Below are 22,032 nucleotides of genomic sequence, written 5' to 3' on the forward strand. Positions count from 1 at the left end.
TAAGTTCAGAAACTTGTTGTAGGATCTCCAGATGGCTGTTAATGTCATATTCGTTGTCTGGAATGAACGGACAACACTCGCAAGTACCTCCTTTCATCACTAGGGGGAAGTTGAGCGCCATACGATTCTGCAATACTACAGTCCTCATTGCAGTTAACTCATCCGTCACCAATTCTAGCGCAGAAAAAGTTGCATTGCTCAGGGTTTTTAACAGTTTTGACAGTTTTCTGAGCTCCCAAATGGATTTTACTGTCCCATACGCTGGAAAAATACCAGCCCAGGAAATAACATCATCGCCCAAGTCCATGTGTGATAGCCCCTTGCTGCTACTATGGGCCAAATCGTGTTGATAGATCCAGGATGCATCAACATTACCTACGGGATTAACAGGTTTATTAACAGCACGTACATTTCGTATTTTGCCTTGGGGAAGAGAAAATGTATGTCTTATAGCTGGTGCTAAATAACCCAAAAAGCAACTGCCTGACCAATTCCTTGGTAACCATTTGTATGCTTTTCTACCACAGATAAAATAGCAATTATTTACTTTAAGTGTAATATTGACTGGAACAGAATGATTTCCTTTGTCTTGCAGCCCATTAAACAAAAGATCATACACAGATAACATTTTTTCAAAGAAACTTGTGCCATTAATAAGCCCTGTACTATTAACAAGCACTCTTATAGGCTTGAAACTCTTGCACAGTGCCCATCTATTGTACAGTTATGAATTATTGTTACATTACACTGACTCCATCCAACCTTAAAGTTCCATTCTGGCGGCCCATGAGGGGTAATGCTATTTTGTCCTTTAAGGCTACATTTGAAGTTTCAAATAGTAAATTAGTCCATGTATCATTTGCCCCCAAAGGGACTGTACCTAACATTAGACCACCATGTACAGTAGGGATAGCCGTGCATATCCAATAATTTGAAACATTAAAAGATAGAGCATATGCATCATCTCTCTTTACTTGGCTAGTCTTGTTTGAAAATAAAAACGACCAAAACAGAAAAGTAACAATCACACTTATTAACAACAAAATTATTTTGGAATGCTTTTGTGGGAAGGGCTGCTCCCTTCCAGTATTTCTCTGCATTGCTACGATAGTCAGATATTCATACAAAACAAAACTACTACCAATCAGTGTTCCTCAGGGGAACTCAAGTTTTGTCCAGTTCAAACTATTTTACCAGTTTACAATGTGTTAAATGGATCCACGATGTTCATTCTTTTATTCGGACTGCTGTGGGTGTTGTAATCAATACCTGGTATGGACCTTCCCACTTGGGGGAGACCCACGTCTTCCTCTTGACAATTTTAATCCAAACCCAGTTCCTGGGTTTCGCTTCCAGGATCCTGTTGTTCTTCTGATCTGAAAAGCAATCATTCATTAGAGAAGTGTTAGTTCTGGTCAGCAACAATTTCCTCATGTAATCTGCTATCTCTTCACCCCCCTCACTTTCCGCAGGCAAAAAATGTTGCCACTACGGGATGTAATAAGGTCTCCCGTATAATAGTTCAAATGGTGTGACCCCTTTTGAGGTGGGAGTGGTACGCATAGACAGGAGTGCCAGAGGTAAGCAGTTTATCCAAGACTGATGTGTCTCGGCCATGAGTTTACGTAACTTGCCTTTGAGAATGCCATTATGGCATTCAACCAACCCTGCTGACTGTGGGTGGTAGGCACAATGGTGTTTTAACTCGATCTGAAAAACGGCGGCCAGCTTTTCAATAACTTGGTTTACGAAATGTGTGCCATTATCAGAATAGATGCGTGTAGGTAGCCCAAAATGAGGGATAATGTTATTTGTAAGGGCCTTGGCTACCGACAGTGCATTTGGGTGTGCTACCAGAAAAGCTTCAACCCATTTCGTAAAAGCGTCAATAATGACTAACACAAATCGCTTCTGTTGAACAGGAGTTAGTTCAATAAAATCCATGCAGATTGTGTAAAATGGATACGGAGGCAGCGGAAAAGCTGCTGGGGTGATCCGCACCCCACCACCATGGTATCGTGCACAAAGCAGGCACGATAAACAAATCGTTTAGCGTATGCTATAAAGCCCTTGGTCCAGAACATTTGCTGGATCATTTGAACCATAGCAGCAGGGCCCAGATGAGATGGGCCATGCGTCACTAATGAGGCATACCTAAAAAGGTTCGTTGGCAAGACATACTTATCATTTGGACCTACAAAAACTCCCTGCTTTTGAATAGCCCCATATTTAACCCGTCACTGTTTTTCCTGAACTGTACTAAGTTCCTGCTTTACCTGTAAAGTTTATAGATCAAATTTATCTGTAGGGTGAAGTTCCTTCTGTGTGGTCTCGAGTGCAAAAGTAGAGGTTAAGGCTACACTTTTTGCAGCTTTGTTAGTCAGTGCATTTCCAAGTAGTACTGGATCCTTGGCATTCGTGTGTGCTGCGCACTTACAGATGGCCAGTCCCCTTGGCAGTTGGACAGCTTGTAAGAGGCTAAGGATTAAATCCTTGTGGGTTATTTCCTTTCCTGAGGCCTTAACCATTCCCCTATTTTTCCATTGCTGTGCAAAGACATGGACCGTGGAAAAAGCATACTGACTATCTGTGTAGATAGTAACTGCCTTATCCTTGGAGATGGTGCATGCTCTGAACAAAGCAATCAATTCGGCCGCTTGCGCGGACAGGTTCCTGGGGAGGGGTCTTGCCTCTAGTACCATAGTCTCAGTTGTGACTGCATAACCCAGTTGTGTAATGCCTGCCTCATTTTTACATGCTGACCCATCTACAAACAGGGTCCAATCTGAATTTGCCAAAGGTTGGTCCTTAAGGTCTGGTCTTGATAAGACATTAGAGTGTATTAAATCTAAACACACGTGAGGGGCACCATCGTCAGCTGTAGGTAACAGCGTGGCTGGATTAAGAGTGGTGCATCGCTCAATGGTCATGTGTGGTTGTGATAGTAATGTTGTCATGCAGGATAAGTGTCTGCTAGGAGAGAGAAAGGTAACTTTATCCTGTAGTAGTATTACCGCGACAGAGTGCGGTACTCGTAAGGTAAGGTCATGAAACAAAACTAGGGTTGCAGACGCTTGCACAGCCTGTGCGGCTGTGACTACTGCCTGTACACAGTGTGGCAATGATCGTGCCACTGTGTCCAATTTACTAGAATAAAAAGCTAATGGTCTCAACTTATCTCCATAGGTTTGCAACTGAACCGATGTCATAAAGCACTGCTTACAATCTACTATCTGAACAAAGGGTTTTGTATAGTCAGGGAAGCTAAGTGTTGCAGATCCTGCTATTAATTGTTTTACCCTAGTCAATGCTTGTACTGCCTTATCCGTCCATTGCAGCGCGTCATGTGCTGCCATAGGAAGTGCGAAAATAAGTTTAAAACGTGGACTTACTTCCTCTGCATAGTTGGGAATCCAACTACGACAAAAATTTGTTATTCCTAAAAATGACATAATTTCTTTTTTTTTTTGTGCTGGGCATTGGTGCCTGTAAAATGGCTTCTTTTCTACAGTTATCTAGTTGTCTACCAGCAATTGAAATGGTATAGCCTAGATACCGTACTTCAGTTCTACAAAATTGTAATTTAGATTTATTTACCTTATGTCCCTCTTTCGCCAAAAAATGCAATAACCGAATAGTTTCGGACTCACAGACAGCCTCCGTGGGTGCAGCCAGTAAGATGTCGTCCACGTACAATAGTAGATGACAGCCATGCTCTGGTTGAAACTGTGCCAGGTTTGTCGACATTTCTTGCGAAAAGATTGTAGGGCTTTCACAATATCCCTGCGGCAGGCGTGTGTATGTGTACCGCTTGCTCATAAACGTAAAGGCGAACCAAAACCTACTATCTTCCTGTAGGGGAATAGAAAAGAATGCGTTACTAATGTCAATAACAAAAAATACTTATCCATGGAAGGATATCATTTAACAAAACAGAAGGATCTGGGACCATAGGAGCCCTTGGCACTACAGCAGCATTTACAGCCTGCAGATCCTGTACCATTCTCCATGTCCCATCCGGTTTCCTTACTGGGAACAAGGGTGTGTTACACGGTGAATCTGTACATGGAATTAAAACCCCAGCTCTCAGTAGAGCCATGATCACTGGAAAAATGCCTTCTTCTGCCTTTTTACTTAATGGATACTGATGCTTATGAGGTCTAAAATCGGATTTTGGAGTTATTTTAACCTGTCCTGCTGTTTTCATTAGCCCAATGTCGTGCTGTCCTAGGGACCACAAGGATTTTGGTACTGACTGTAGTTTCAATTCTTCTTGTGGGGTCAGAAAGCATAGTCAGGATGGCATGCCTCCTGTCGGTGTTAACCGATCTTCTTGAAGATGTACCGTTGGTCTGGCCTGGGTCACCCAATTTAACTTCTGTACCTGAACCCCCTTACCTGCCAGCTGTCCTGGTGTCATCTTTGACCAATCGGTAACCTTTTTCCCAACTATATACCATGCCATTTGTTCTTTCCTAGCAACAGATACATGTGGGATTGAGGCATTTTGAAAAAGCTGTTGCATGTCTCTTGTGAGACTACAAGTAACTGCAGAGTTCCCTGCCCTGTCCCAATAAAGATTTTGTAATAGGATCCTGGTCACCTTGTATTTAAAAAATTGTTCCTCATACTTGGGATCAGGTCCCACATTTTTCCTGTAATACATTGTACAGTGTAGTTGTTTGGCAGCCTCTGGTAACTGAATAGCCGTACTATATTTGCTCAAAGCTAAATTAGTTAACTCATTGGCCATGCTTTGTGGTCCTGTTTCGATAAGATCATTACTATACCAGTAATGGAAATCCCCTTGCCCTACCTGCAACATTTCATCCTGGATTTTCATACGCTTAGCCAAGATTCCTGATGCAGTTGGTACTGCTGCTATTCTAAAAACATGCATCAAATCCCTTCCTAATAAGTTAACAGGGCAAATTTGAGAGACAATCACCTGAAATCTAATGGTTTGTTCAGGGTCCGTAAACCATAAAGGTTTAGACAAAGGTTCCTTATAGATGCGGCCGTCGGCCGCTTTGACTAATACATAGTCATCATTAGTCACATTGGACGGCACTGCAGTGTGTTTCAATAAGGTCCTAGAAACCCCTGAGTCACATAGAAATTTTACGTCCTTCCCTTCAACCTGTAATATGATTACCGGTTGCACTTCTAACTGCATAGTCGTAGCTAGAGCTGTCAGGCTAACAACCTGATATTCACCTTTTTCTGAAAAATCAGTTATCTCATGTTCCCATCCTGCACATTCCCTTTTACCTTCTTTATTCACATCCTCAAAATCATCCTCATTCTGTATTACTGACTCTTGCCAGTCGACCTCAGCACCTGGGTCCGGTTCGTCCGTGCTGCCATCATATAGTCATGCTGAACTATGATCTGGAGCAGCAGCAGATTTCCTGGGATTCCGGCAATCTCTTGTGAAATGCCCCTTCTTACTGGATTTAAAACATTCCCCCCTCTTTTGTCTGCCTTCATAATCTTCAAAATGTCCTACATTCCCTCTCCCTCCGCCTCTACCCCGTCCCCTTCCTCTACCTCTGTTGGACGGAGCTTATATTAACATAAGTGTTCCATCTGCGCTCACCGTAAAGGTTTGAGCCTGTTTTCTTTTCTTTTTCCTCAAGATATTTTTCTGCATGTAAGGGGATATGAGTCTGTGGACTGGGTATGTACTTTAGCTTCTTTTTGTTTTTACTCTGATTTGTCTATACTACAGTTACGTAGTTCCAGAGTCTCTTCTGCTTGTTTTTTTGTAAAACTACGGAGGGTATTTTTCCCTGCTTCTCTGCCCCTGTAAAACTACGGAGGACACCTTTTCTTGATTTTCTGCTTCTTTTTCCTGATACTGGGGTGGACCGACCATTTCTTTAGGGACTTCTGGATACAAGGGTGGGGCTGTCGGTTTACGACAGACAACAAATGTCTCGTCATCTTCTTTATGGACAAAAAATGCACCTTTTGCACTCGAGCCACCACTTTCCTTATTCGAAAATTGTTCCCTATGTCTCTTATTAGCTTCTTTTAACCATTTCTGTGCTTGAGGGAATCCCACCTTTACTTGATTTTTAACTTTGCCTCCTGCGTCCCTACGCAGATCTCTCACCAAATTTTGACATTCTGATCTATTTGTCTTTCATTTTTTATGTATTTTAAGTTTTTTTTTTTTTTTGGATGTAATTTAAACATATATTCCTCATCTTCAGTCCTTTTATTTAAGCAGCCCTTACTAGCACAACAACTGCTTCCTATTCCCATTTTTCTTATTTAAAAGAAAAACTGTTTCCCATTTTTCTTATTTAAAAGAAAAACTGTTTCCCATTGTTCTTATTTAAAAGAAAAACTGTTTCCTTTTCCTGAGATCTCTACCGGTCTTTTGTAAAATTTAAACAAAAGAAATTCCTTTATGACTAGTCCCTTAAAAAAAGTACTTTTATAAATGTAAAAGCTTACCTTACTGCGGATCTTCCGCCCCGTTCGTCACCGTCCCACGGATCGAATCTAAGAGTGACTGGCCTCTACTTACGACTTCTTTGTCGGAGGTCTTTCCATTCAAGGGAGCCCGAGATTCGTTCTCCCCTCCTGTACAGGTTTTTCAGTCCCTCTTATGCGATTCGTACCGTGAAGAGGTGGCCCCACGTTCTTGGGCACCAGAAATGTCAAAAGATTTTAATACTCTTAACATATACTGGAAGAATCACGCAGATAAAAATAAGCAAAAAGGTTTATTTTACATGCATGGAGACATGCTACAAAGTACATGGTATGTTAGCAGTCTAATTTCTGTACACTTCACATGGGTTTTTATACCCTTCTCAGCACGTACACAGTAACTGGTTACTAGACAAGGAATTTCAGTCAAGGCTATAAATTCACATACTGGAGCCTTAGATGGTCAGAGGTCAGTCACAAGATAAGCTTGTGCCTGGACCAAGGTAACATCTGTGCATTCCTCTTTGGTCAGCAAATTCTTTACAAGAAAAACAGCTTATTTTAACTTGCTTCTTTGCTTGCAATGCAATTTCACATTTTAACCCTTACTATACATGATACAAAGATGTTGAACACAAAGATTCTTACTACATTAGAGAAAGAACTTTCTTATCTCCCAGCACAAAGAACTGAAGTAACTGACTCTATTAGTGATCTTAAACTCTTTATTAGAAATATGATGCTAAAATAATTTTTAATGACATAGGAGTTAATAACACTAATTCTTTTAAGAAGGCTAGCACAATTATACCAGCTAACCATCCTTTGCTAGACACATTTAGCAGGCTGTCTGAGAATGAATTATATAAAATGTTAGGGGAAGGTGTACAAAATAAAAGGTATAAAAATTTGAATGTAGCAGCGAGATCAGCACTGAAACAATTGCAGAATGATAGGACCATTGTGGTTCAACCTGCTGACAAGGGGGGTCCTATTGTTATTATAAGCAGTGATTATTATTTCCCCACTATGAAGTGTATGTTAAATGATAAAGTTTATAAAATAATTAGCTATACTGATGTTCAAAAAAATGATTGTAAGGATACGAAATATGTTACTTGATTGTTTACTGTCTTGAGTTATTGAATTGGAACTATATAATTATTTCATTATAGATGCACCTATTATAATTGTTATGCAAGAGACCCCACAGATTCATAAGGATCCCTTATTTCATCCTTTTAGGCCAATAGTTTTGGGCCGTAACTGGTGCACGGAACCAATTTCTCTGTTTGTTGAGAAACATTTAAGACCTGTTTTGAGTAGTAATCAGCATATATTAAGAGATTCTAAGCAATTTCTGGGTGACCTATATAGCTTTGAATCTAGATGGGGTATATAATACAAAGACTACTTATTGGCCACTATGGACATACAGTCTTTATTTACTGTCATTCCTAATATAGTAGGCGTAAATAAGCTTAAGCTGTATTTAAACAGACATAGTAATGCATTTCTAAGTTAATTGATTTAATATATTTATTACTGGAGACAATTCTAGAGAATAATATCTTTTTATTTGATCAAGAGATATATTTATAACAGGAAGGTGTAGCTATGGGCACATCTTTTGCAAATAGCTATGCCAATATGGTGATGGCTATATGGAAGGAAGATAAAATTATTTTAGATTCTACTACAGGAAATCGAGCAGTTTTTTATAGATGCTTTGTTGACGACCTGTTTTTAATATGGGCAGGTACTGAAAATGATCACTCAGTGTTCCATGAACATTTGAACTATAGTACATCACTTCTAAAGTTTTGTATGAAATGTTCTTTACAGCAGGTAGATTTTTTAGATGTGTAGGTTTGTAGGACAACTGAAGGGGTACACTGTACCAAAATTCATCTTAAGGACTGTTACAGGAACATGCTGTTACATAGGGGTAGTATGCACCCCTCCCATATTTTCACTAATATAGTGAAAGCACAAGGGTTGACAGTATCAAGAGTGAAGACAGACAATGGTGATTTTTTAAATGAGTTGAATAATCTCAAGGACAGATTTGTAAAAAAGGGTGTATAATAAAAAGCACACTAAGAGGATTTTATGGAGAATTCCAGAACTTAGATTCACTAGTGGTAGACCATATTTTTCTGAACCTTGACAATCATCAGATAGACAAAACAGATTAATGAAGAGAGATGAAGCCATTGTTTGTATACCATTTTTCTATTCTAGTAATGTGAATATAGTGACCAGCATAATGGAGAGATATCGGCCTATCTTAACAAGTGATTCTAAGATAGCACAAATAGTGGCTGAGAAACCAAGATTCCTGTTCAAAAACAAAAAAATCCCTTAAGAGATTATTACGCTACCCTAACAATACAGACTATGAGTCTATGCCAATAAATGATATAGGGACCTTCCCCTGTATGAAATGTAATTTCTGTACATATATAGATACTTCAGGGAGATTCCAACATCCCGATACAGGGAGAGAATATTTCTTTAGAGTTAGAGCTGATTGTGACACAACTGACATTATTTAGAATATTTTGTACCATATGTTCATCATAGTATGTGGGGGAAATGAATAGAAAATTCGGGTCTATATTAGAACATCGAATATTTAACAGTTCGAATCACTAAAGGTCGATACAAATTAGAACAAGCCAATAAAGTAATACAAAATACAAGAAAGCAAAAGCAAACTAACCTTTCCTTCACAGCAAGTTGTGACAGGGTCTGGGTGAGCCTTTCCAGTAAAGCCTATGAACCTAAATGATGATATAATACAATTTATGGTGGGAAAATAATCTAGAACTTATTATTTTAAATATCCATATTATTCATTCTGCATGTTGTTGCTAAACAGTTTGTGTAAACATAATGTATGGTGAATATATTTCATTTTACCTGTGTATGCTATTATTAGGAGTACTCTGAGTGTCTTGTTTCCTGTTATATAATCATAAAACCATTCATGCAGCTATGCAACAAGTACTCTTGGGTGATTGAGTAACTACTGAGCTTCTTACAGATCTAACTACATGATAACAGCATGCCAAAGCCTTTTGTAATAATAGGCGATAATGGTTAGTACAGTTATTAGTACTGCTTAGGAGGGGTGTGTGACTGTATCATTGCTGATAACTTGAATCTGCAGTAATTACATTACTAATATCCATGAACCAGCATCAATTCTCTGTTACCCATTGCAGTAAATTATTCAAAACTGTATATATATGGTCATACTGCACAGATTCCCATATATTAGCAGACATCAGCTGTATGTATATACAGGTATGACTGTATTGCACTCTGCTGTGTCTGACATATTCAAAGCATACTTGAAAAAGCCCAGATATCCCTTTAATTACACTCATCTCCTATTCTGGTAATATATCATAAAGGAACACACAGTGAGGCTGCTTTGTAAAACCAAAAATACTACTTCCATTTGACCTGATAGTTTACTTGTTGCCTAATAAATAGTGCCAAAAAATACTCTTTTGAGCACCTGCTTAAATTGTTTAAGGTGAACCTATATACATGATTTGTCCCTAACGCATGGCGAACTGCAGAGATGGTGGCCTATCACTGACCTAGGAAATTATTGCCTGACTAGTCTAATTTTCAAAGCCATGGAATGCATCATATCTGACTTCATAGACTATGACATCAAAAAACTTTATCAGGGTAGACCCACATCAGTTTGGCTTTGGCAACAGACGATCTTGTCTACTCAGATGAGTTAACTTCTTTGAGGATGTCATACAGGCTGTCGATAGTGGTCATTCTGTTTACACATCTTATTTGTATCTGACCAAAACATTGGACACTATATCCCATTCTGGATTTGTAAACAAGCTAAGTGCCTTCAAAGGGGATCCATACATGATGAGGTGGGCAGCCAACTGGCTGAAAGACAGAACCTACATAGTTAAGGCAGTAGATGGCTCCTCAGAAAGTATGAAGGTAACTAGTGGTGTACCCCAGGGCTCAGTACTGAGAGCCCTGCTTTTCTACATCTTCTTTTCTAATCTCCAGATTAGGAACCAGGACCTTTTATTAATTAAGTTTGCAGGTGACTGCAAAGTGGGTATTATTGTTAATTATACCATGACCCCCCCAAAACGAGCACGCTGATTGGCCAGCGTGCACATTGTAAATCGAGTTATACTAATGGAAAAAGGTCCGGTCGCCATTTTTCCATTAGTATAACTCTACTTTTAAAACACTGTCTCGCTATGTTAAATGGGTTTAACATAGCGAGACAGCTTTAAAATAAGCAACAGAGATCTCCGTTGCTTATTTTAAAGCTGTCTCGCTATGCTAAACCCATTTAACATAGCGAGACAGGTTTTAAAAAGCAACGGAGAAAGCAAGATCTCCGTTGCTTTTTACTATTTCGCTATGTTAAATGGGTTTAACATAGCGAGACAGTTTAAAATAACAGCGGACATCTCCGTTGCTTATTTTAAAACTGTCTCGCTATGTTAAACCCATTTAACATAGCAAAACAGTAAAAAGCAACGGAGATCTTGCTTTCTCGTTGCTTTACAACTCTGATGTACTGCGCAGGCGCGCAGTACATCAGAACTGCCGCGGATGCCAGACATCTGCGGAAGGGCAGTAAACAGGCATTATACTATGCCATTATTTAAGGAAAGTAATAGTTTCTTTTCTTAAATAATGTCATGGTATAATAGCAATAACCCACTACTGGGTGTGGGTAATGCTGTATTTACCCACGGTTGGCTTTGTTTGGTCCCTCGGGACCAAACCACGCCAACCGTGGGTAAATCCAGCATTACCCACACCCAGGCGTGGGTTATTGCTATAATTCCCTGATACTCATTTAGTACAGCAGGAACTAACCCTCATAATAAAATGGTATATGGAAAAAGGGCTACAATGTGAGTATTGTCACATTTGGTAAGCGACTTTCTTCAATGTACAGTATAGCTAATACCCCATCACAAATGATAATGTAGTCAGGGATTTTGAGACTCCCTTCTCCTTTGACCACCATTTAGTAGCAGTAGTCCAAAAATCCTTCTATTTGGCCAACTAATATTTACATGCACATCATCCAGGTTAAAAGTTATAATTCTTCTTTATGAGGACCAATTATTGAGTACAGTGTCACCTTGGGAATGTAGATTTATAGACACATTAAGCAACTGTGGAAGGTCTCAGGGGATCCTAACCAAGAAGATTGTTGGTCTAAAGTCCCTGCTTTACCAGGAAAGCTTGTTATGCAGGTCCTTTACTTGGTTTGTTGTAGGCTCTTGCTTGGTGATCTGTGCCTTGCATTCTATGCTATTATGGACTCCATCCTCCTTGATCGTCAGTACCATCACAAGTCAAGTAGCACCATTAATATTAGAACAGGGACTTAAATCACCACTAGCACATAAATAAAACACACTGGACAGACAAATGTATTATCCAATGGCTACCTCACCTGTGGAACAAATTTAATCTGCAAATTGTATAAAGTCATATCCTAACATCCTTCAGATTAAATCTGAATAGGTACCCATAAATTTTCTCTAGGTCTGACTTGCTTTAACTTTCTTGAGAAGGGATGATACAGTATAAGGGTCAGTACTGGCAAGGGTTAAATGGTCGTATGACCCAATTTCCTTGTATTTCCTTTGAGCTGTAAATATATCCATACATATGGTCTTTTGCAGGGCATTTATCTTTTTTGTAAATCTATGGAGGTTCTGTGGATTGTGATAGCTTCTGAGGAAGTGTGGCTTTCTTGAGTCTCCCCTCCATGGTAGCACAATTACACAGTACCACTCAAGTACTCAAACTGCTGCAGGCCAAGTTCACCAGCAGGTATGGACAGGTGAAGATAGGGTGCAGGGGAAGAGTGAGACTGGGAGCTAAGACTAATGCTCACAGAGGAGGGCTCAACACTGCACTGGGAGCCCCAATCCCTTCTATGCTGGCATCATTCAGAAAACCATCGTGAGATGTGAGGCATGAGCATCCTGAAGCTATGACTGCTTATTCAACTAATCTAGACACTGTTCACATGACTCTGAGCTTCAATGACACTTTAAGAATGACCTGTCTCACATCAGCATATCCTCCCCATGCCTTCTTATCCTTCCTCCCTTCCTCCACCCGGTCATATAGGTGCTTGGTTCATTACTTGATACCAGATTGTCTGGGTCATGGTAAAGGTGTCATCCTTCTACACTGACAGAGCTGGTTTTCTCTGCAAAACTTTTGGATTTTGGCATAAGCTTTTGTACTCCACAAGGGTGGAGTGCAAAAAATCTAGACAAATCCTGACAAAATGGTGGGACAAAGGCTCAAAAATAGGGACAGATTTTAAATATTGCTCTTATAAACTTAGAAAGTTGCTGGGGTAAAAGGGTTTGTGTTAATATACATTTTCCAAAGAGCATGAAGTCTGTAACTCAAATTTATGTCATTATTTAGTGACTGCATTCCTCAGATCATTACAGTGAATTGTCAGAAAACCGCAGATTTTATTAAGAATTGACCATAAATATGAGGCAAAATCTGGACATTCTGCAAAAATCTAGACAGTTGAGAGTTATGGTGGACAGACATTGATACTGTACATCATCAGTCCCCAAAATTCAGAAATATGATCCATTATTGATTTATGGCTAAAGAGAAAAATGTGGCACCCAGTATGTTGTATGCCTATAGTATATTGAGATGCTCACATGTATAGGATTACCTCTACATGTGAAAATAAGTTTTTTGACTGCATCACATTCAGCAGAATCTTTTCTCAACTACTGTGTGACTGTGAAATTGAAATAATTAAGTAAGAGGGGTGCAGGGGGGCTTACTAACTTGCAAAAACAAATGTTTAAGGTATGTTTGCTCTAACAAGGTTTTCTATTAAATGTGTTTGTGCATCAGTAGTGAGACAATGTGTCTTTATTTTCTCCTTTCTCCACTGTTGTGTGAATGTGCATCTAGTATGAAAAGAAAAGGGGGGAAATCCCTCCACATTGCAATACGGGGGGGGGGGGCTTGATCCCTTGCAAAAAATACATTTTTAAGGTATGTTTGGTGTAATCAAGTTTTTCAATCAAATGTAATTCTATGAAATGATTTTTTTCAGACAAATGTGTTTTCAGTCACATTTGTTCAGTCATTTGTGAGTCAGACAAAATAATTACACCTATATATAGGAGGACATATATATATATATATATATATATATATATATATATATGTGTGTACAATTCACTTGCATACTATACATAAACTGTGTTTTTACATTGTCCCTTTAACTACTCAAAAAAAAAATTACACTGTCCCTTTAATTATACCTAAAACTCAAAGTAAGACTTTTAGAATCCCACCCTTAAAGTAATTTACTGCATCTTTTGATAATTTATGAGAGAATGGGTTTGGACTGTTGATTAAATGTTTTTTTCTAAAGAACTCCTTTATAATCTTGCATTTCATTGAACTATTTAAGCTGTCCTCCTTATTGTGCGGAAGCATCTTTAATGGGATGCATCATGTTATGCCATCTAGTAATAAGTATCTGTAGGTGTTTATGTTTTGCTTATCCTGTCTCATTTGTACTTCCTTTATGATGCACCCCTTTTAGCCATTGTTTGACTGGATGAAGGGCTAATGCAGTGGGGAATAGTTGCTTTAGCATAGTTTCCTGACACTTATTTACTGAACTACAGCTGAATTAAGAAACTGACTGTCTCAGCTGTCATTGCTAAGATATAGAGAACAGACGGGGGTTGACTGTATTTATTACTCTTTACAGTGTCTTCTCTGGGGAAATTCTTAATGATTTTTGACTTTATGTTAATGTAGTGGGCATGCATAATGGTAAGCAAATGTTGAAAGATGATTGCTTAAGGAGTCCACCACAATACCATACAGTATGAAGTGATGGGGCCTTTTGTCAAGATTCAGTCATAAAACAGAGGTGGAGGTTGTGGAAACCAAATAACATGTGCCTTTTGGAATGTAACTCACAAAACATCTGCAGCAGCTGGAAAGACCACAGAAGTACCTCACAAAGAGGATTACTGGCCTCAAACAAATGCCCTACACTGACCGCCTCAATAAACTCCAGCTTTTCTCCATAGCATATAGCCTACTCCGTGGTGATCTCTGCCTAACATATAAAGCTATGTCAAACCCAGAGCTGTTGGACATGCTACACCTAAAGAAATCCCAATCCCTCTGAACTACATGCTCTAGGGACCTAAACCTTGTCACCACAATAAACAGGACATGCTGGAGGGATAGATTCCTGTCCCAGAGACTTCCTATACTGTGGAACAAGCTACCCATCTATGTCAAGCAAAGTTCTTCATTAGCACTGTTTAAGAAAAATTTTGATGAGCGGATGGGAAATAGGAAATACACCCCGGGATCACTTCTGTGTCTCTGCTGGAAAGTGGCATAGGAAAATAACTTTCTTGGGTGGCGTAAGCTATGGAACCTTGCTGGCTAGGCTTACGTAGGCCCTTGGGTCAATAGCCTAGTACCTACCTATGAACCTATAATATTTCTGAGTCAAATATGGGATTGATTTGAGCTGGGCAATTGTTTGTAGAGGGATGTTATTGAAAACACATTTCTGAGAGGTGCTAGCTTTCTCACAAGTCAGTGGTGTAAAGTAGGTAACCAGGTCTAATAGTTGTTTCTCCTTATGAACGTTGGATTAATGTGGCAGAAAGGATTTCTCTGCAATATGTCTGAGCCAAACTAAGTGATTGTTATGATCAGAGCACATTGTTTCATGACTGTGACATTAAAAACTAATTTATGAGAGGTAATATGCTTGCTGCTGTTTTTTATTGATGGACTACAGTGGTTGAAATAGAAGAATCTTTAATTTTCTAGAGTTTTTGGATTATTTTCTGTCTTTCATTATTAAGACAAATTTATTTGGGTGGTACCATGTTAAAATGCAAGTGGTCAGTGGAAAAAATGCTGCTGAGCTAAAATGATGTGTATGTTAGGTATGCCATCAAGTGATATGGTTCAGGTAGCTAAGCATGCAGAAATCCTAAATTAGATTCGGGCAGATGCACAGAATGCAAAAGAGAAGAATGCTTGAGTCAGAGCATGCATTAGCCATTGCAGCACATGGTAAAAGCATTCAGGATCTCTTGAGGAAGTACAGAACCTTGAAAACTATCTGGATAAAACAGAAAATAGGACTTGATGTGAAAATGTGTGTTTGCTCTGGTTCACTGAAAGCCAACTTTGCTATCGATAGAGCACATAGAATAGGAAGAGCTGACACCCTGGAAGGAAGCATAAGTATTTGATTATTGAGTTGCATAAATACAGATCAAGGCAGTGGCTGTTACATTTTGTCTTTGCAGATCAAAGATTGCTAATAAAAGAAGAGAGCAACAGTAGTAGAGGATGTGTCCTTTTATTGTATGCAGGAGTAAGAAGTGCACAGAGATTGCTTGGTGTCTTAAACAACCTGGGCCACTTGGATAAGTGTAGTATGTTTTGGTGACAGTAATATTGAACGGTTGGAGGAAGACCTTCTTCTGCAGGTTGGAAGCAAAAAAAAAAGGTTTATGAGTTAGAATTACAACAGGGTTGTCACTGGAATGGTGATGATGAAAATACACGAGACAAAAAGGAGAGAAGAGGAGCGAAACAGATGGAGTCACCAGCAAAAATCTCTAAAATGAAGAAAAGACAAATGGAAAGATGACAGGGATGAATCCCCCAAAGCTAGACTTAAGCAGCAATGAGGCATTTGCCAGGAATGCAGGAGTAAGTTCTGATCAAGATACTATTGATTTAGGTTAAAAATGCGCCCATTTTACAGATCAGCTAGCAGTGACTCAACCTGCTGATGTACCACAGTAACACCTACATGAATGGAAGGGATAGAAGATCTATATGTGCTACTAAATGAGGAAATTAAGGTAAACCTTAGGCCTGGATATGCTGAGGTATGATGATGGAGCAACAATATTTTGGGAGTGATGACTCAGATGGAAATCCAGGGATACAGTAAAACATTTGTCCATGAAACATCTGAAATGGGAGCAGAGAGAGACATAGAGAGATATAAGAACATTACAGAAGATGCAGGGCAAATGGCTATAACTGCAGCTGTTATAGTAGTTAAGAACATGTGCAGAAACCCGATGGTATGAACATAGAAAGTGAGCACCTGTCATCCAACATAAGGATGTGGTTCTTTAACTATTATTTATTTTATATATGGGCACTGGCCTTAAGAGCATTCAAACAATGGACTATTTTCAAACATTTTTAATACCTTATTTAATACATATTGCTTCCAAGTATTTTTAATAATGTTTTATATAATGCATTGCAGATAGATAGAAGTTGCACGCTTGCTAAATTAGACTGACTATATTTGCACACTTTTCCATTTGGGTCTATTACCAATATAACAGTAAAACATTGATTGAAAGTAGCCAGAATGATTTAAACATGTGCAGTTCTTTTTGTTGTTTGGGAGGTACAAAGGCAGGATTAATGCAGATATGGTATATGTGTGAGGGGAGAGGCCTAAGAAGCACTGTAGGTTAGATTTTAGGTAATACAGATAAGAGAAGGTAAGTAGTACAATCAGAGGAGGTGGGACTACAGGATGGAAACACTTAAGGGATAAGCTAAGTGAAGATGGAGACAGAAAGTGTGGTAGGAATGTTTAACCACTGCTTTGGGTTTATTTTCATTTCTTTTTGTTTTGCCTATTGAGCAAGTAAGTACATGGGAACAATAAGTTGGGGGATTCTGACATTTATGTATCTCATGTTATGTTTAAGTGAAAAATTAAATTATACTATACTAGATTGTTTAATGAAATTAAATTATGAACAGTTTGTGTTAAAACTTAATTAGTGTTCCATTCATTTTCATATGGTCTTACATGAGTTAATTAAAGCTTACTCTGGTCATTATGATAAGCATAAGACTTCCAACTTGAATTGGATACTTAGAAAGCATTTTATCAATATACATAACAACCATTGCTTCTTGGAGCTATAATTAGGTAGTACAAAACTAAAGAATGCATCTTATGTTATAGGTAGTTACTAGGCAAGTGATCTATGAGACCATGAGCAGTCTATTTCAATGTTCCCAAATGTTCCCAAAGGATTATCTGGTTAAATGACTTGTTCACAGTCACACAATTGACAAAAGGAGGCTGAGGAAATTGGCATTAGACTACATAAAGCAAATCATTAACAACTCATAACCTTAATCCACTGTGCTAAGTGCCAGACTATGTCCCAAGCTTTGGAAAAAGACTTCCATTAGAAGTAAGAAATGTTATTAGATAAACAATGCTATTCTGTTCTAGGCTAGTTTATTGGCCAATAGACTCCTAGATGGTCTTTACTGACCTGGAATCACCTTCATGAACCTTTTAAACCTTTATGTATGCAGAAAGGGATGGATCAGTTCTGAATATTACATCCGTGTAGTTCTGTTTGGTAGTAGTATTGGAGAAACAAGGATTCAGCACCTGAGCTGATTGTCATCTAGGAGGAGGCCCAGCTGAGTAGACCACAGGCTGGTAGTGGGAGTTTTGTTATTTCTGGATAACAAAGGGGGTCTTGGTCTTGAGTGGAACAGCTGTGGGCCCTGCGTGGAAAAGGATGGCCACATGGAATGTGGGGAGAGGTTTAAGCAGTTGTAGCAAAGAGAGAGGGATGCAAATTATAATATTGCAGAAAACAAATCTGAACATGGAAGAAGTTGCTAAATTGTGTAGGAAAGGGTATAGAGAGCTGAAAGGTTCAGCAGCCCAAGAGGAGGAAAGTTTGGAGCAGCTGTTTGATGCACAGAGTGGGCAGAGCTTTGGGGGGTGAAAAGATGAAGTAAAGGGACTGGTGATAGACTGAATGTGAAGAAGAATAGTATATTAATGAGTTTGGTATATGGCTGTACCAGGATGATGGTCAGTATTGGAAGGATTTTTTGGTATGAGAATGAAAAAATTCTTACTGGAGGTAAATTAATTGTAGTGCTAGATCTGAAGCTGCTTAGGATTTTTGGAAGGCAAAATACAATAGGACAGGTTCATGAAGCAGTAAGAAGAGGCATGGAGGAAGAAAAGTTTTGGAAGTATGGATGGATCTGAGGGTAGATCATTTTACATTTAGTTTAACTGACAAAGTTCAGGTTAGCAGACAGATAGGGGGGATATAAGAAAGGAAGACACATGAAAGAGGTAAGGGTGAAGTAAAGAAGGCATTTCAGATCACGCTGTGGTTAGCGCAGTATTGGACTGTGAGATTCAGAAGGATATTATGTGGAAGTGGAATGTTTGAGATTGAAGAGAAAAAGACCTTTGTAAGTGCCTTCATGGAGTGGAAAATGTAGTATTGATGAAAAGTGGGGGATGATCCTGTTAGTTGTACAATAAGGTAGGATAACAGTGACTTGCAAGGGACAGATTATGGTAGAGAAGGTGATATAGAGGAAGAAAGGGAAACAGTTAAGGAAATGGGAGTGAGAAATCGGGAAGGTGCAGGTGAGTTGGTTCACATCTGTAGCTGACTTAAAATAAATGATAGCTGATAGCGCATGGGGTTGAAGTGAGAAAATTAATATGGCAGAGGTGGCCTGGAATGAGGCAGTACTGCAGAGGTAGAAATCAGAATGGTAGGGAGAGAGGATAGAGCAGTGAAATTACTGATATAGAAGCCAAAGGAGGAGCTGATGAGGTAGGACAGTGAGAAGATTAGTAGATGAGTGGGGTATGAGTGATACAGACAGGTGAGGGCTACAGAGGTTTTTGTAAAGCTCTATGCAGGGTTTCATGCAGTGACCAAGACAACACAAGGAGAGAAAAAGAGGCAAATGGGGAACACTTTGTGTAAGTAAAATTGAGAGGGATAGACTGAGGGGATGCAGTGGTGGCATTCCAACTGATTAATACAAGCTGACAGGACAGAAAAGGCATGAAGCTTTGGGGGGAACTTATGAATGACATTTTAACAAGGCAAGGGTTACTCAGATCCTGAGGGGATACAGTAGTAATCTTATGGCTCAAATTGCAGGGTGGCACTGGTTGGGGGGGGGGGGGGGCTAGTTGACTATGTAAGTTAAAGATGACTTTTTTTGATCAATGCTGATGCAAACGTATTTGCAAAGGTTTTAGTAACCAGATTAGAAGAGGTTTTGGAGAAGTTGCTGGAGGATGGGATGACTGTCTTTATAGTGGTAGGGAAGTCATCCATGCATCACTGGAGGGACCTGCTTGGTGTCATAGACTGAGTTAACAGGAGGAGATGAGAAGGGAGAAGAGCAGTAGTTGTATCTGATATTAAAAATAATTTGCTGCAGTAGATTGGGATTTTATGTTGTAAGTGTTAAAAGAAACTATTCTGGGTACCTGTTTCATTAGAAAGGTTTAAGGCATTTTTATGAAGAACTCAAATAGAGAATAGTAGCCAATGCAGTAGGATCTAGAGAGGTGGGTTAAGGGATAGGGATGGGGCAAGCATGCACCTTTTCTCTGTGCCTCATGGAAGTTCTGGCTAGGGAGTATATAGTAAAGTGTAAGGAGGTAGCAGGATGGAAATGTGGGATTCATTTAATCTCTTTGTAATTGATTGTATGATGTTATTTATAAATACTGAGGTGGATTTTTTAAAAGTGTTGGAAATCTTTGAAGATTTTGGAGTAGAATCAGGGACTAAACATCATTCAAAGAAATCAGTTATTGAACCTATAGGGAAGGGGATCCTTAATGAAATGGAGGTATGGCTCCCAATATTATGCAGAATATGGCTAAATATTTAAGACTGAAGATATTACCAGGGTTTCACATTGTATTATTGATTATTCAGAAGGTGTTATCAGAGAAGGTTGAAAAGTTGTTGAATAGATAGATGATTAAGGATCTCATCCACATATGGTATGTAGAGCTGTTTAGCATGGTGATAATTTAACATAGGCTTTTGTATCAAATAAGGTATTTGATGATGGAGCCTAAAAGCTCAGTCACTGTGAAAGTACAAGGGTGATGTGGAAACAGCCCAAAGACTAGGAGAGGTAGAATGCAGGGGAGTTGAACTGTAGGAGTTTGGGTCAACAAGGCTTTGAATACATTGTGGCTGGCTGGTTGGCTGCTAATTGTGAACAGCCTATGCATACGTATATTGGGAAGGGAATAGACTGGGAGGAAAAGAAGACTGCAAAGGAGATGGGTAGGCTTGATACTGGAAGAAGACAGAGAAAGACTGCTAAGCATAGTATAAGTTAGGTGGTTGGTATGGAAGGATGGATGACAGGGACAATGAAAAGATCATGCTAAGAGTAAAAGTCCTACAAGGAAAGTCTGGATTACAGCAGTATTTGGATGGTGTATGTTATGATATCAATATCAGAACAAACGGGGGGGGGGGTGAATGTACACTTAAGGATTTTAAGACATTACAAAATGAGTTTAGTTTCAAGCAGGGTAAATGCCTAAAGTTTTGATAAGTGAAGAATGCAGAGGAACAATTGGTTAAGCTGAGGACACAAAAATGAAGATGGGGCTGAAGACAAGAGTATTGATGAAGAAGGGGAAAGGAAGACTGGGTAGGATAGATATTGAGACCTAAGGAGGAGAGAGAACTGGGCAAACTCAACTTGCAGGAGAGATGCTGTACTGAGGAAGGGAGATAGTTAGAGGATAATCTGTGTGAAGATGAAGAGAGGCATATGGGAAACTAAAGGTGGTGATACCACTGTAGGATACACAGATGAGGATATTACATAGATGGTACAAAGCCACAGTCAAGTTTAGAAAACTGACCTGGCAGAAGAAAGATTTAATTGAGATGGAATGAGCAGAGTATGTAGTGGGGGTAAGTTGTGGGCGTAAAAAAATTGTATTGAAATACTGTGAAAGAATGGAGTAGAGTGATATGATGCAAGTTGAGGGCATCATGGTAGCTGTCTACATGGGGAATTGAGCATAACCAGGGACTGCTCAATTCTGATGCACTGTTGAGACATCATTATTTTGTCTTTTGGAGTAAAATGGAGATTGTTAAAACTTAAATGCTAACACAGCAGATAGTTAAGGTTGACATTATGACTACAAATGGACAATTGTCATAGAAGATTAGTGGAGGCAGTCAAATTTAGACAGTCATGGGATGTACTAAAATGGAGGGAAAGTTGCTTAATTGTTATGGTACAAGCAGAAATGAGAAAAGAAACATTCCGTATTTCTCCGTAAATAAGACCTAACCAGAGAATAAGTCCTAACATGGTTTTCCAGGGTGGTCATAATATAAGCCCTACCACAAAAATAAGCCCCAGTTGAGATCATCAACAACACATCACGTGTTGAATTATAAAATAATATTATTGACACCTGCTGACTGAGGTTATCGTACTCTCCTCGCCATTTTCGGACCATTCGGCCACCCAACTTCTTCTTTTTGCAGACAGTCAAAAGATTCTTTCCCCAGGAATTCTCCACGATTCTTATTTTAACCCTAATCCTCACTCACACTTGATGTTTGAGATCCTTGGCCCATAAACACTGGCAAGTGTACTTTGATTGGTCATTGTACAGATGAC

Source organism: Protopterus annectens, chromosome 2.part0 (assembly GCF_019279795.1).
Source record: "Protopterus annectens isolate FY-2018-M chromosome 2.part0, PAN1.0, whole genome shotgun sequence".
NCBI classification, from domain to species: Eukaryota; Metazoa; Chordata; order Ceratodontiformes; family Protopteridae; genus Protopterus; species Protopterus annectens.